Source organism: Drosophila subobscura, chromosome O, assembly GCF_008121235.1.
Source record: "Drosophila subobscura isolate 14011-0131.10 chromosome O, UCBerk_Dsub_1.0, whole genome shotgun sequence".
Taxonomy (NCBI): domain Eukaryota; kingdom Metazoa; phylum Arthropoda; class Insecta; order Diptera; family Drosophilidae; genus Drosophila; species Drosophila subobscura.
This window is the reverse complement of record NC_048533.1, coordinates 6,676,307-6,689,611: the sequence shown is the minus strand read 5'-3', so window position 1 is coordinate 6,689,611 and position 13,305 is coordinate 6,676,307.

The window sequence follows — 13,305 nt, the reverse complement described above, 5'->3', positions numbered from 1 at the left end:
ACATTTTCCTAGTGTGAGAGAGCGAACTTCTCGCCTCTATTTTATGGGCTTTATGTCCCAGTTGAACTTGAAAATTACTTTATTAATCATCTAGGAATAAGCGCGTCTATTAGAGGGCATTCATCATTAGAGGGAGCGAAGGGAGCCTATGTAATGATGGCAAAACCATGGAGAGGGATTTTTAAATTAAATTTGAATAAAGTGATTAAATTCAATGTCTTTGGAATAAGAATTATAGGGGATTAATAGATATATGTTCTTGTATTCATATTTTATTGAATATTATCAGTGAAATTCGGGTTTCCTAACAATATTCTGAATATATTTTAATATATGTAAATAAAAACTAAATAGGTTTTGATTTTAATGATTTTTCAATATACTCGCGTAATCCAGTTAATTTGAATTTTGCATTCTGCTAAATACAGGCACTCTACTGTTACTCTCCCACTTGACAGAATATAGCGGTCTTGCTGGGATAACTTTCTTCACCTTGAAGTTTGTTAGCTATCAACCCCTTACCAGCTACCTTAATCCCCCTCCCCTACACCCTTGATCAAATGGACATTTTCCATCATGTAGCCCCCAAAATTAACATGACACTTGGCTGCAAGCATCGTATATCGTATGCCATCCCTTGCCACAATTTTTCTTTTGCCACATCAAACAACGCCATTTTAGAGGTGGAATGGAGGGGAGCGCTGCAATCCCAAAGCGCAAGTTGCGATGGTCATCAATTAGGTCCGTTCACAGCATCCAACACCTCTCGTAGCGTCTCGGCTTACGTGGTCGCCCGTCGCCTTCCCGTGGCGTGGGGCTGGCCGCCGCTCTACGGGTCCGCCAATTAATCAAAATCGTCGCCGTGTGCAGTCGGTGGTCGTTGGGTGGTGGAGTGGCTACGGAGTGCTGTTCCAGCAGGAGAGAGAGCCAAAGAAATGTCGTTAACTTAAGTGTCCAATTAATTAAAATCGCATTTAACAGCCGCCAAGCTGCGAAAACCCATTAAGATAGTTTGTCACAAAACACATGAATGCCTTAAACCACCACGTCCTCATACACTCCCTCTTCAAAATGGAAACTTTTGCTCCTTGAGGTTTCTTCTTTCCTCTCTTCATATTTCTTTCCCTTTGCTTTCAGTTTTTGAGCCTTGGAAACTTCATTTTGTCTTTGGCGTTTTTTTCTGCTGTGTGGCGTGCCTTTTCCTTATAAACTCCCGGGATGGTGTGTGCCATTGTGGTTGTCGGAGGAGTCGTTTTCCTTTTTGGCCATGTTCAAGTTTTGTGTGTGTGTGGTGCAAGTTTTTGAGCTGCTCGCTCATGTGGTTGTTGGTCGTCGGTTCTCGGTTGTTGGTCTTTTGGTTGTCCGACGATTTCACACTCAACTTCCCCGTAACAAGATTAATTTCGTGTGCATTTGTCGGCGATCTTTGTCCATGGGTCTTAGCAGTCGTTGGGGACTAGGGTTTGGAAGTGTATTAATTTTTGGTGATTTTTCAAAAGAGTCTTTCAGGAGTCATGGGTCTAAGAGGCCACATAGGTAGCAATTGCAGTTGACTTAGCTGATCTTGTGGAATAAAGATTAAGAGATACTTAATAAGGAAAGTTTTTTATTTAGTTTCAGGGAAAATTGAATATCTCACACGTCATGCAGAAGCTTCCTCTTGTTTTCTGTTTACCTTTGTATCCCTCCAAAATTGATATATGTACATATGTATGTATGTTTGTAAGCCACCTTACCATATCCAAGAAAATTCCCCCACTTAATTTGGAACCCTTTTTCAAGGATGTGCGAACCCTGTGGGAGCCACAGAAAAACATTCATTAATTTACTGCACTTTTGGAGCTCTGAGGAGAAGGCAACAACATTTTTTGAATTGTTTTGTGCGAGTCCGTCGGCAGTGAAAATTTATGAACTCAAGAAACTGAACATTTTCTTCCTCCCTCTCTGGAACTTCCACTGTTTCCCAGTGCAAAAGTGCAGCCCAAGAGAGCAAACAAAAGTTTTCATTCATTTTTGGTTTTTGCCTTTTTGTGGAGAGACTATCCAACATTTTTGTTGTTGTTTGGGTTTCCTTTGCCAGAACGTAAAGTAAACTACACTAAACATTTGCCAGTTTCTCATTTAATTTATTTTGCGGCCAGAGAATTTATGGTGTTTGCCCTCGAATGTGAGGCGTCGTCTTATCAAATAATTGCTGGCCAGCAAACGCTCGTACAATTAAGCGGTAAAACGGTTTGGTTTGTGCTGTTCCCAGTGGGAATTTGACTGCTCATGGATCCACCCACAAAAGCCCCACATCAAACATACACATTGCATTGGTGGGACAGTGAAAGCTCTTTACGGTGGAAATCTAAAATGTCGCTCCACAAAATATTGGTATTACTTTTAGGAACTATTTTCCTTAATAAAAAGGAATTGTAAAACAATTTTCCATAAACTGAAAACTGAACTGAAAACACATTTTCTACACAACAGAACTTCAGCTCTATCATTATTCTATAATTTATTTCCTTCGATTTCAAGCTTTCACTGTCCTCCTCTTTATCCTTTTTTTCTTCTTAATTTTCACCAAACAGTGTACACATTTTTTCTGCACCGCTTGTTGCGCTCTCACCTCACAGGACTTCTGCTCCTGCTCGCAGGACCTTTTTTTGGTGCTTATCTTTATAGTCTCGTTTAGTGGCTACCAAAAGAATTATGTCGCTCGTTTTTTCTACATTTTGTTGGTTCTATTTTTTATTTCGCCATCATTTTTAAGGTCCACCCTAATAATTGCAGACCCGTAGCCAAGCAGTGCAAGCAGTTCAGCTAGAGTACTTTTCATAGTGTCAAAAATTCACCTGAAATGTAGTTCTCGTATAAAAAATTACTCACGAATTAGTGCGAAAGTTGTCTAGTTGATAAGAGCAGCAGCCCCCCAATGATATATGGAGGCAGCGGCAGAGCAGAGCAGATGCTGCCTCTCTACCTGGGAGGGTCATCTCCAGAGTCCAGTCCAAAAGACTTAAAACTGGACACTGTCAGGAAGGGGGCAGAAAGGGGCACAAGCAGTTGGTTGGGGCCATGACATCGATCATTTTGGACGCGTGTGCTCTGTGGCTCTGCGGAACCTGCAACCTGATGCCCGCCGGCAAGGTTCAACGCAGCAAGCAGAAAGCAGCAGCTTCGTGGAAGAGCGATCGTGGCACAAACGGGTCGTCGGGTAGGGTAGAGAGTGGGGCAGAGAGATCTATATATATACGCGTGTGGTGTGTGGTGTTGTGTATGTGCAACATTCCAGCCATCTTGTTGTGGCCTCCACTCCAAGGTGTGTCACATCTCTTTTGTGTCGCACATTTGTCAGAAATTAATCATGTTCTTGTTGTCCCGCATGCTGGTGGTGGTGTGTGTGTGGTGTGGTGTGTGTCCATGATAAATTAGCCAGAGAGGTGGGGAAGAGAGGGGGAGAGAGATCCAAGGAAAGGTTCGGGGCGTGCGAGTGTAAGAAATGCAATTAAATGCGATCGCAAACACACGACTTTGGTGGCGCAATTAATTTTCATTAAACAAAAACGAAAGAGAAACCGGATTTAAATCCTGAAACTGAAACTTAAAAGATTAAAGTACCCTAAAAGAAGGAAAGTGTAAGTATAAGAAGCGTCGACGTTACCGCAAAGTTTATTATTCTTTTTATTAAGAATAATTCCCTGTCAAGCATCGTGCAGCAGCACTCCTCGGTTGTTTATTTCAGCTTCTGCTTGAAATAAGTTCTTAAAAAAATTGTATACTGTAAATTCAGAAGAAAATTGTGTAGGATCTATATTTTAAAGAATATTTTAAATCTCTTTCCCTAAAGTCAACGTCTATCATTTCGAAAAAATTAGTTTTACTTCTTAGCCCTGTAAGTTTTTCTTAAATTTTCGCACTTTAAACAGCCACAAGTTCATTACGACTCCCCCCTTTCGATTGATCGCTGGGCGGGTGCGACATTAATTGATATTCTTATCGGCAATCGATGACGATTACACCTTTTGTGCGATTACTTACTTATCCAACGAGTACATCCAACGCTCATCGGTTCAATCCACTTTCAATTTGACAGCTGCGACAGACAGGTGACAAGCCATAACTCACGATCCTCGCGGCGGCTCAGAGTCACAGCCAGAGACCCAACCAATGTCCGCTTCGGGTTCGGGTTATTTATGCAACCCGTCTTACGCGGCAAGGAATATACTTATACTCGCCAGTCCCTCTCTGTCTCTTACTATGCCAGACACGATTCTTCAATGCAATGCAAAGTATTTATTTATTTTTTGGCTTCTTTCAATGATCAATGGAATTCTGCTGCTGGCCAAAGAGGAATCCGCACAGCCAAAGCCAGAGCGGTGGAGGAGGCCTTGAGGCGTATTGTTCCTTTGCTTATAATATAATTGATGATATTGTCTTTTAATTCGCTGGATCTGTCGTGTCTGGCATGGCGATACGATTGACTCGTGCATTTGCATGCGGTACGCTTTGAGCCAACCATTGGATTGTATCTGTATCTCTGACTGTGTGTTCAACAGATGTTAAACGACAATCGAATCGGTATAATGGAGTGTGCAGTGTGCAGTGTGTGGAAGTGGAGTGGAGTGTCCTAATCTCTTTTATACTCCTCTGTTGTCTGCTGTTTTTTACTTTTATTTTTTGGTAAACCTTTTTCTTCCACCTTTTTACCATTTCGGGGCAAAACAAATTAGAGATTTGAGTGTGTAATTTACGACCCAAAATGGTTGATCTATGATGGGAATTAAGGGTTCAGCATTGGCTGCGTGTTTGTGGGGGGTAGAAAAGGGGATATGTTACCTTTCAAACAGATTCGGTGGGAGAATGAGAGCAAGGGGTTATATTAGCGCTGGTACAAAGAGTCTGGTTGAATATGTGTTTTTCCCAAAGTCTAGTTTTTCCTTTCGACTTTTCTTTCTTATTATCTAACGACGAAAAAATCACCGCATGGCCAAGAGTCGCCAGGCCGTCATTTATCTTGTTTTGGTGTCTTCTCCTGGTGCCTGCCTGCATCAAAAATTCAACTGCAAAACCGGCAAAATAAATCAGTGCACTTTTCAGACCAACAGAAACACAGAGCGAGAGAGAGAGACAGAGACAGAGACACACACACACACACAAGACAGATAGAGACAGCGCGATATGTCAAGTGTATTTTTGGACCTCGACAACTCTTTCGCTTTTTTTGGCATCTTCTTCGCTGCTGGTACGCTGCTGGTCTCCTCCTCCGTCTCCTCCTTAGCAATCTTTAGCGCCAAGATTTATGACATTTTAGTTGGCAGCATCTTGGCGAAATCTTATCGAAAATTTCTTCTTTTCTCTTGGCATCGCCATCGGTCTTCGGGGACTCTGCCGTATCTCCCTCTATATCTCTTCCTCTTTGGGAATTGTAATGCATATTTTCAGCATGACCTCAGCCCAAAAGCAAAGGCAAACCCAAAACCAAACTGAATCTCCATTTCTTCACTCTCTCTCTCTCCATCTCTCTTAACCATTAATCCCATGTCTACCTGTGCGCAACCGACAAAAAGTGCGGAAAATGAAAGGAAAAGTGACCCAATAACGCGTAATGTCTCCGCCGAAAACAATGATGACAATAGCAATGCCTTGAGTAATGGCCAAAAAAGGAAATGGCTTAGGGCCCAAGGTCATTGATTTTCACCATCATTTTCACATACCAATTATGGTTAGATTGTTCTATGTTGATGTCCTTGGTCCAAACATGAAACTCATGGTTTATTATTTGAAATTGTAACACAATGAAAATGAGTGATTACAAAAGCTAATACTAATCTGTTATGGTTTCAATTTTTAGATTATTGCAAATGGAAAGTGGAGGATTTTGTGATAAGAATAGCTTTTTATTGTTCCTAAGATTTTTGAATATTTTGAAGCTATTTTGCATTGAAAATGGAAATGAAAGAAAGAGTTGATCATTAAATATCATAAAGCAGGGACCTTGGAGGAGATAGAAAGATAAACAGACAGATAAATAATACAGATCAATAAACAAATAAATTTATTTTCTTTTGGTTAACCACAGTTTGAGCTTAGATACAATTGATCCCAATTTTATTAGAACTTGCAAGGCAAAGAGCACTGGAATGATCTAAATCCTCCCCTACAAAAACCCACCTAAAAGTATGCTTCATACCTAACTCAAAACTCTTCCAACTGAACCATTTTCTACCCTTCACGAGAAAGGCAAGTATTCCTTCCAGCCATGTCCTATCTGACCAACAACTGTCCCTTCATTTTTGAATATATTTGTAACGCAATCTACGAGTATAATCTATCGTAGTTGAAATATTCACCTTTTTATTTCCACTTTAAAGTTATCAACGGCTTCAGGGCTTCAAATGCCCAGCATGTGATAAGGTGCCCAAATGGCAGTTTGAGGATGAAGTCAGGGGGGAAATTGTCGGATTAGAAACCATTTTGTGGCATCCACACGCACTCACACACAACCAAAACAACAGAGAGTGGCAGAAAGGTGCGTCGCACAAAAGGGATGTGGCATCGAGTGTGTGGACTGTGGCTGTGTGGATGTGTGGTGGAACATCCATAAGTGTCATGTTCGGGTATATCCTCATTCATCCTTGGCATGCACGCACGTTTTTTTCCCTTTCGGGGCAGGCGGCGGCTCCTTTTCTTTCCCTTTATTGTTGTTATTTTTGTTCTTGCTTTTTGTTTTATTATGTGCACGAATTTCTATATGGAACTGAAAGTGAATGCCTGATTGTGTGTGTGTGTGGAGTGTGTGTATTTGTGCGAGTGAAATAAATTCCGTAGCGCTAGAAGCAAAGATTTATTATCAAATTAAATTTCTGACAGAATTTATTGCTTTATCTCTCGCTCTCTCGCCCAAAACATAGTTCTTTTGCCTTTCGGCAGAGCATCCAACACAGAGAGCCACAATCCACCAACCCAACCCGACCATCCGCAGACACCACCCACACAAATGAATCCACCAACTCCGGAATGAATGAACCGAACCCAAACGAAACCCACCAGAACACCCAACCCAAGTGGTGACCCCGACCTGAGCCTTAGGGTCGCTCGCTCCTCAGGCCAACAACACGAAATTTCATTTCGACTACGGTGTTCTTTTTGCTTACAAAATTTATAGAGAACAAATTTGGACAATATGCGCGTATTATTCTCGCGTGTTTTCGTACATTTATTTTGGCTGCAAGATTCGGAAGAGGAGTCGTATGCGGGTGCCACATGCGAGTGCCACATTAAGAACATGATGCTGGCGCTGCAACACTCCATGCTCCTTTATTCTCTTTAGAATGATGCATTGCCCCCTGGCTAATATAATTATAGGCAGCAGAAGAGCGGTGCAGACTACAAGATCTTTTCAATTTTCACACATTTTTAATTAAAATTTAGTTGAATGAAAATTTTAATTAAGGGGCACAATAGGAAAGGGAAGATTAAGGAAGGGAAACCCCGAATATATGTATATTTTAGCAGTAGATGCAATTTTAAAACACATTTCAGGAGGAAACATGTAAAAGTAAATTCAAGCAAGTGGAAATATATCTAGAAACGGATTACACAACAAACCTTTTAAGGCTTTATAAACGTTTGAAATTATACAAAAATTATAAAAAAACTCATTTGAAACATCATTATAATTGCCGATAAAAATATTTAAATTTATAATAAACACTCTGAAAATAAGTGCACTACATAAACAATCTCTTAAGCTTTACCTCCTTAACTATTTATATTTATACTCCTACCACACCACACCTCTCGCTTTTTATGAGTATTGGGGTTGGGGGGTTTTCCTAACTAAGCTGCTCATTTGAATTGTGAATTCCGGACATGTTTGCCGCTGTAGCATATTGATTTATCTGCCCCAAAGCCATATATTTTCCATTTACGTATGCCCTGGATGCCACTCAGACTCCCAAACACCAACACTCCCCCTCCGCAGAATGAATGAAACTTTTGCAATTTCAAATAATCGCCAGCGCCCAATAATGAGGCCTGAGAGCGCGAGCGAAACACGCACTCCATTCGGTGGGGTGTGGGAGGGATCCAAACCCCCTTTTTGGTTGGACCAAACAAAAGGAAAGGCCAGAGCCAGGACTCTCTCTGAAGTAACCACACCACAAAACGAGGGGGAAAAGAAAAACTTTCTTATTGCCAAACTGCCAAACTCAGAAGGCAGCCAGCGAGAGACCACTCCCTGGGCATCCACCGAGGCACACAGCGTCTTGGGGCACACAGCAGAGTAGAGGTGGCGGTGTGGCAGTGTGGCGGTGCTGGTGGCAGGAGGCAAAGACGACGCGGCGATAGCATGAGGGATTACAGCGCGTGATTTATATGGGATTCCGAAGAAATATGGGCGAAATGTGTCGGCAATTTTTATTGGACATTTTAAAAAGGCGAGTAAGATGTTCTCTGTTCTGTTCCCCTCTCCTGCTAATGTTGTTGCCTCTCTCTAGCTCTCTGTGGCTTCTGGGAATACGGAATATAAGAAACTGCGGCAAAAGTAGCTGCTGCTGCTGCTGCTTGAGATGGGAGGTTTTGGGTGGTGCGGCCACACACACACACACACACACACATATTTTTGCAACGCGGCAGCTGCTCCCCTCAGCAGAGTAAAGTCGAGAATTTTCCCCACTTGATTTTGCGTTGCGTAGTTAGTAAGGAAGTCGCGTTTCATTCGTTCTCGCAGGCTCTAACGAGCCCCAGCGAATATTTATGATCAGCCAGAGTTGTCCTGCCTCCCCAAGAAAAAAAGAAGGGAATGGGGAGGGTTGCATGGGATGGTCCAAAAAGTTTACCCAACATTCGTTTTTTGGCATTTTCAGCGGTTTTGCATTAATTTAAATTTCCGAAATGCAAATGAGGCAATTTCTTAGAAAGCCAAAAAGAAGATGCTGTTGGTTGCAACCCTTCAGGGTTGCCAAGCCAATTCAGCGCTTGACAAATTGCACAAAAGCCTACGGAAGAGAGTCCATGTCCAGGGGACTTGCCCCATCTCTGTTTTCCCTCTCTCTCTCGCTCTCTGTGGTGTGAAGGAGAATGGCGTCAAAATGATTTAGTTTTTACTTCCCCGCCAATTGTTAATGCGTCACTTAATTTAATCGTCAGAGGACACAATTTTAAATATTTTTTCCGTGTCTCTTTTGCTGTGAAACCTTGTGGAAATATATATAGGAGTATCTGCAACTCCAGGCACGTTGTAATGGAAATTAATTAGGCAAGTTCCTCCCCTGACAATGGCAAGAGACAACGACCCAACGATGGCGATGACTGTGAAAATTGCCCTCGGCTCTCTATATCATTTTTAATTTAGTGGGCGCCCCCTTCTATGGGACATAATACCAAGTACGACCACGAGCGTATATAATTTATATCCACCAATGTGTGAATTAACGAGCAGATGTCGGAATGAGTCGACGACAACTGAAGGAAGGTTGGAACTTGTCGAGAGCTCTGGTAAACAGAATGGATATCCTATAAATGCTAGGATAAATGTATAGAAAATATGAACCAAAGAATTTAAAACTGTAACCATTATATACCATTATCATCTTTCAAAAGAGAATTATCCCTGAGTTCTCTTCGATTGATTGAGTGTCCAAACAGAAGCATATGTATGTAGATGTGGGTATCCAAAAGGACTCTGCTCTTGTGTAAAAGAATCAATTCTAATTTTATTGTTATTCAATGTTTTGCTTTGGCAGACACTGCATAATACCCATTCATTTCTTGCACTTCTTTTTGCTTATAAGTAGCGCCACTCGTCCTGCAAGTACATCCAAGATTATTGTCTGTGTCTTTTGTGAATGAAGAACTTCCGGCAGTTTTCGGCCATTAGTCTTAATACACGCATGGAAATGAACAGAAATTTGCCCAATAAAAGTTCGATGCCATAAATTAAGAGGCGAATGCCATTGCCATCCTTGGTATGGCGCATCCTGCGCATCCATGGCATCCTCCATGGCCGGGCGCCAGCTGCCACACAGCGAAAGGATGGGGGAAAGGAGAGGAGTGTGCACGGTGTCCTGTTGTTGACCAGGAGAAAGGATGTGAACGTGGAAGTGGACGTGGACGTGGCGCCCAGAGCACACCGGAGGAAGACCGGAGACCCAAAGGCGAGATATGCGATCAGTAAATACGTTTCCGTTCCGTTTGCTAATAAACTTCCTCTTCAGCTTTAATTCTTAAATGGTCGCCAGATGGTGATGGATGCTGCTCCTTCCCAAAAAAAAGAGATAGAAGCCATGGAGGTCCTGGGGTGCAGTGGGGTTGGGGGCATAGTCATTACTCTCAGCTGGTGCTGCTGGGTGTGTGCTGTAAACTCGCAACACTTTGATGTTTTCAGAAATTATTTCATTTTCTATATCCTGCACACTCTGCGGAGAGCTTCAGCTATGGATGCTGTTACAGCAGGGCCCAGGACACGAAGGACTGTTCCTAGGACAGGACGCGGACTTTAGATTTATGGCCGGGAGCCAGACAAAGTGTCTGCGGTTCGGTCAGAGCCTTCAAGGCGACGACGATGACGACGAATTCTGCGGGGCTTTTGTGTGTATCGTTCTGCGCTCATCTCGGATGCATCCTGTGTGCCCCAGGATCCCTATTCTGCTCTCCTTTGATACGCCCAAAAACTGCAAACACACACACAAAAAAAAGTTGAAGAACGGGGGGCCAAAACTTGGCCCTGGGTCACATGTGAGTCAAAGTAAGCCAGAAGCAGCCTGCAGGAGTAGCTAGAGGAAGCTGCAGCAAGGGGAGGAATATCTGAAGGAAGGAATAGCAGCATAGGAAGGTTGAAGGAGGAGCCGTAGCATCCCAAGTAGGAGCATCCTCCAAAGATGGGGAAACAGCAGGAGCATCCAAGAAGTCCAACTTTTTTGCTGCAACGCATTTGCAATTCTCAAGACGAAAGTGCAACGCTGGCATTTGAACCCCAGAGCAAAGCCGGATGTCGGAAGCACTCCATTCAATCTGCAAACAAGCGTCGCCCATCATCCTGCAGAAACCTCTCCCCTCCCCCCCAACCGTAAAACTGCATCGAAATGAGAAATTCATTTTTTATTTAAATTTCAAGGAGAGAAAAACATCCTGGCCCCTGGCACACATACACACACCCGTGATCCTGCCTCTTGCAGTCTCTCTGGCTTTTCCACTGTCGCTTCCGGCGCGAGGAAGATGAATGCCTCGACGGCAACGACAACACGATGACGCCAATAGTTTTTCTCACCCAGGCCAGTCTCCTGCAGAGGTCTCCTCGGGGTGGTCCTTCAGTTTCCGTCTAAAGTCTCCTCTGGTGGTCCTCAAGTCTTGTTGATTTTAGCCAAAACCAAAGAAGGATTCACCAAGGATTCACCCCTGTGAACGCAGCCCTTTGGTTTTTTTTGGGGAACCTTTTCGCAAGTACTTCAATAATTTTGGCACTTTGGGCACAAGCCTAAATTGCCATAATTTCAAGTTATAAATATTTTAATTGAAATTCAAATTTAAAAATTAAAGAAATACAAAAAAAACCCTCGTCGTATTTTAACAATTATGCAACTTCATTAAATTCGCGCATAACTCATGGATGCATTTTTCGAAAAAGTTTGGAATTGCAAACGGAATCGGGCGAAGCGAAGTGGATAAAACTGCCACACCAATCAAATGATTCGACTTGTGGCATACCCCATCATCAAAATGATTGTTCGCTCACTGCGATATCAAATGATGAATATTCTACATAAATTATAAATAATTTGTTCGATTTGGCAGTGAAATAACTTTTATAAATAATTTATTATTAATCTGTGATGCAGCCCCAGATAATTAAAGTTGAGTGTACAGGGTATCTTTGGGCATCAAAATCGAGTGGAAAGTATTGTTGTGCGTGCCACCCCTGAAAGAGGGCTGGGGAAGGATCGGCGCGGAGGTCCATTGGATGACCGTTTGGTGTTGGCGTTGCCAGAGTGCGTTTATGGTTTGATGATTTACAGTCACGGCCATAAATATTCGCACGGCCAGTGTGCACATTATTCGCGATTTATAACGGGACCGGCTCCATGCATACATAACTCATGCAACAGCACATGTAAAATTTATGCAATTATTAATTTAACACGCCTGCAATGACCTCTGCAAAGCCAACCCCTCCCGATCCCACTAGATATCTCTCTTACACTTATTCCAGGGCCTATCAATACGGATCTAATCAGAGCATTTAACGGCACTCGGACACCACTCCGCTTCCCGAACTGGAAGAACCAATTTGTAAGGCTGTAAATGGTGGCAGGGCAGAGGGAGAGCAAGGGTTATGGCCACCCTCACACTATAATTTACTCGACGAGCAAAAACACTCACGGAAAAATAATAAATGTCCAATATGTTAGCCCAGCCCTGGCCAACACACATAACGGCGTGGGGGAGCCAAAGGAAAGGCAACACACACACAACAACACTCTCCAACATACATTCAGGGCACAAAATCGACATCAGTGACAGAAACAACAACAACAGAAGCGCACTAGCGGAAAAAATGTCATTTGACAAAATAACTTTAGGACGAATTTACTATACACTTTGGGGAATAGAAAGCTGTCAAGAGTCTTTTCAAATATTAGATACTGGGTTGAGTTTGCAAGGAGCTGCTATCCAGACAAACAAGTCCTTGAGTGACTTTACCTAATACGTATTTCAATTGTATTAGGACTTTGAAAGGAAAATCAACCGATGAGCGCAGCTGCATGGCGCGCCTACAGCATCTACTAAGGAGATTTTTCTTAAGCCAAAGTCATGTGATTTGAATAAACTTGAGAGAAGTGCTTGACGAAGAAAACCAACAGTCAAAATGTAAAGTGAAGTACATACAATGTAGCTTCGATACGGAGGATTCTCATATATCTCTCGCGTAAACGGTGTTATAAAACAGAAGATAGGTTGATTTGGACTCCATTTTTATGATGCATTATCCTATACATTTCACATACATATGTACATATGTACATCTCATCTAAATTAGAACACCTTGTGGTAGGGTATGGCAAAAACATGTCCATTCGGCATGTGTGAAGCGAAGGATTATAAGGAGGAGAAGTGGTCAAAGTCCTGTGTGGAGAAGATGGAAAAGAAGCTGCTGGGTCGTGGGGTGAGAGGAGGGGGGCCACCTGCTAGGCCCGGAGTGCATGGCAGTGAAGTTCCTCCATTGCGAACATGGCCAACATGTCGCTCCATTAATTTGCCATAAAACAGAAGTGGACTAAAATTTGTTTGTAGTTGTTATTGTCCAGGCAAAAAATTACA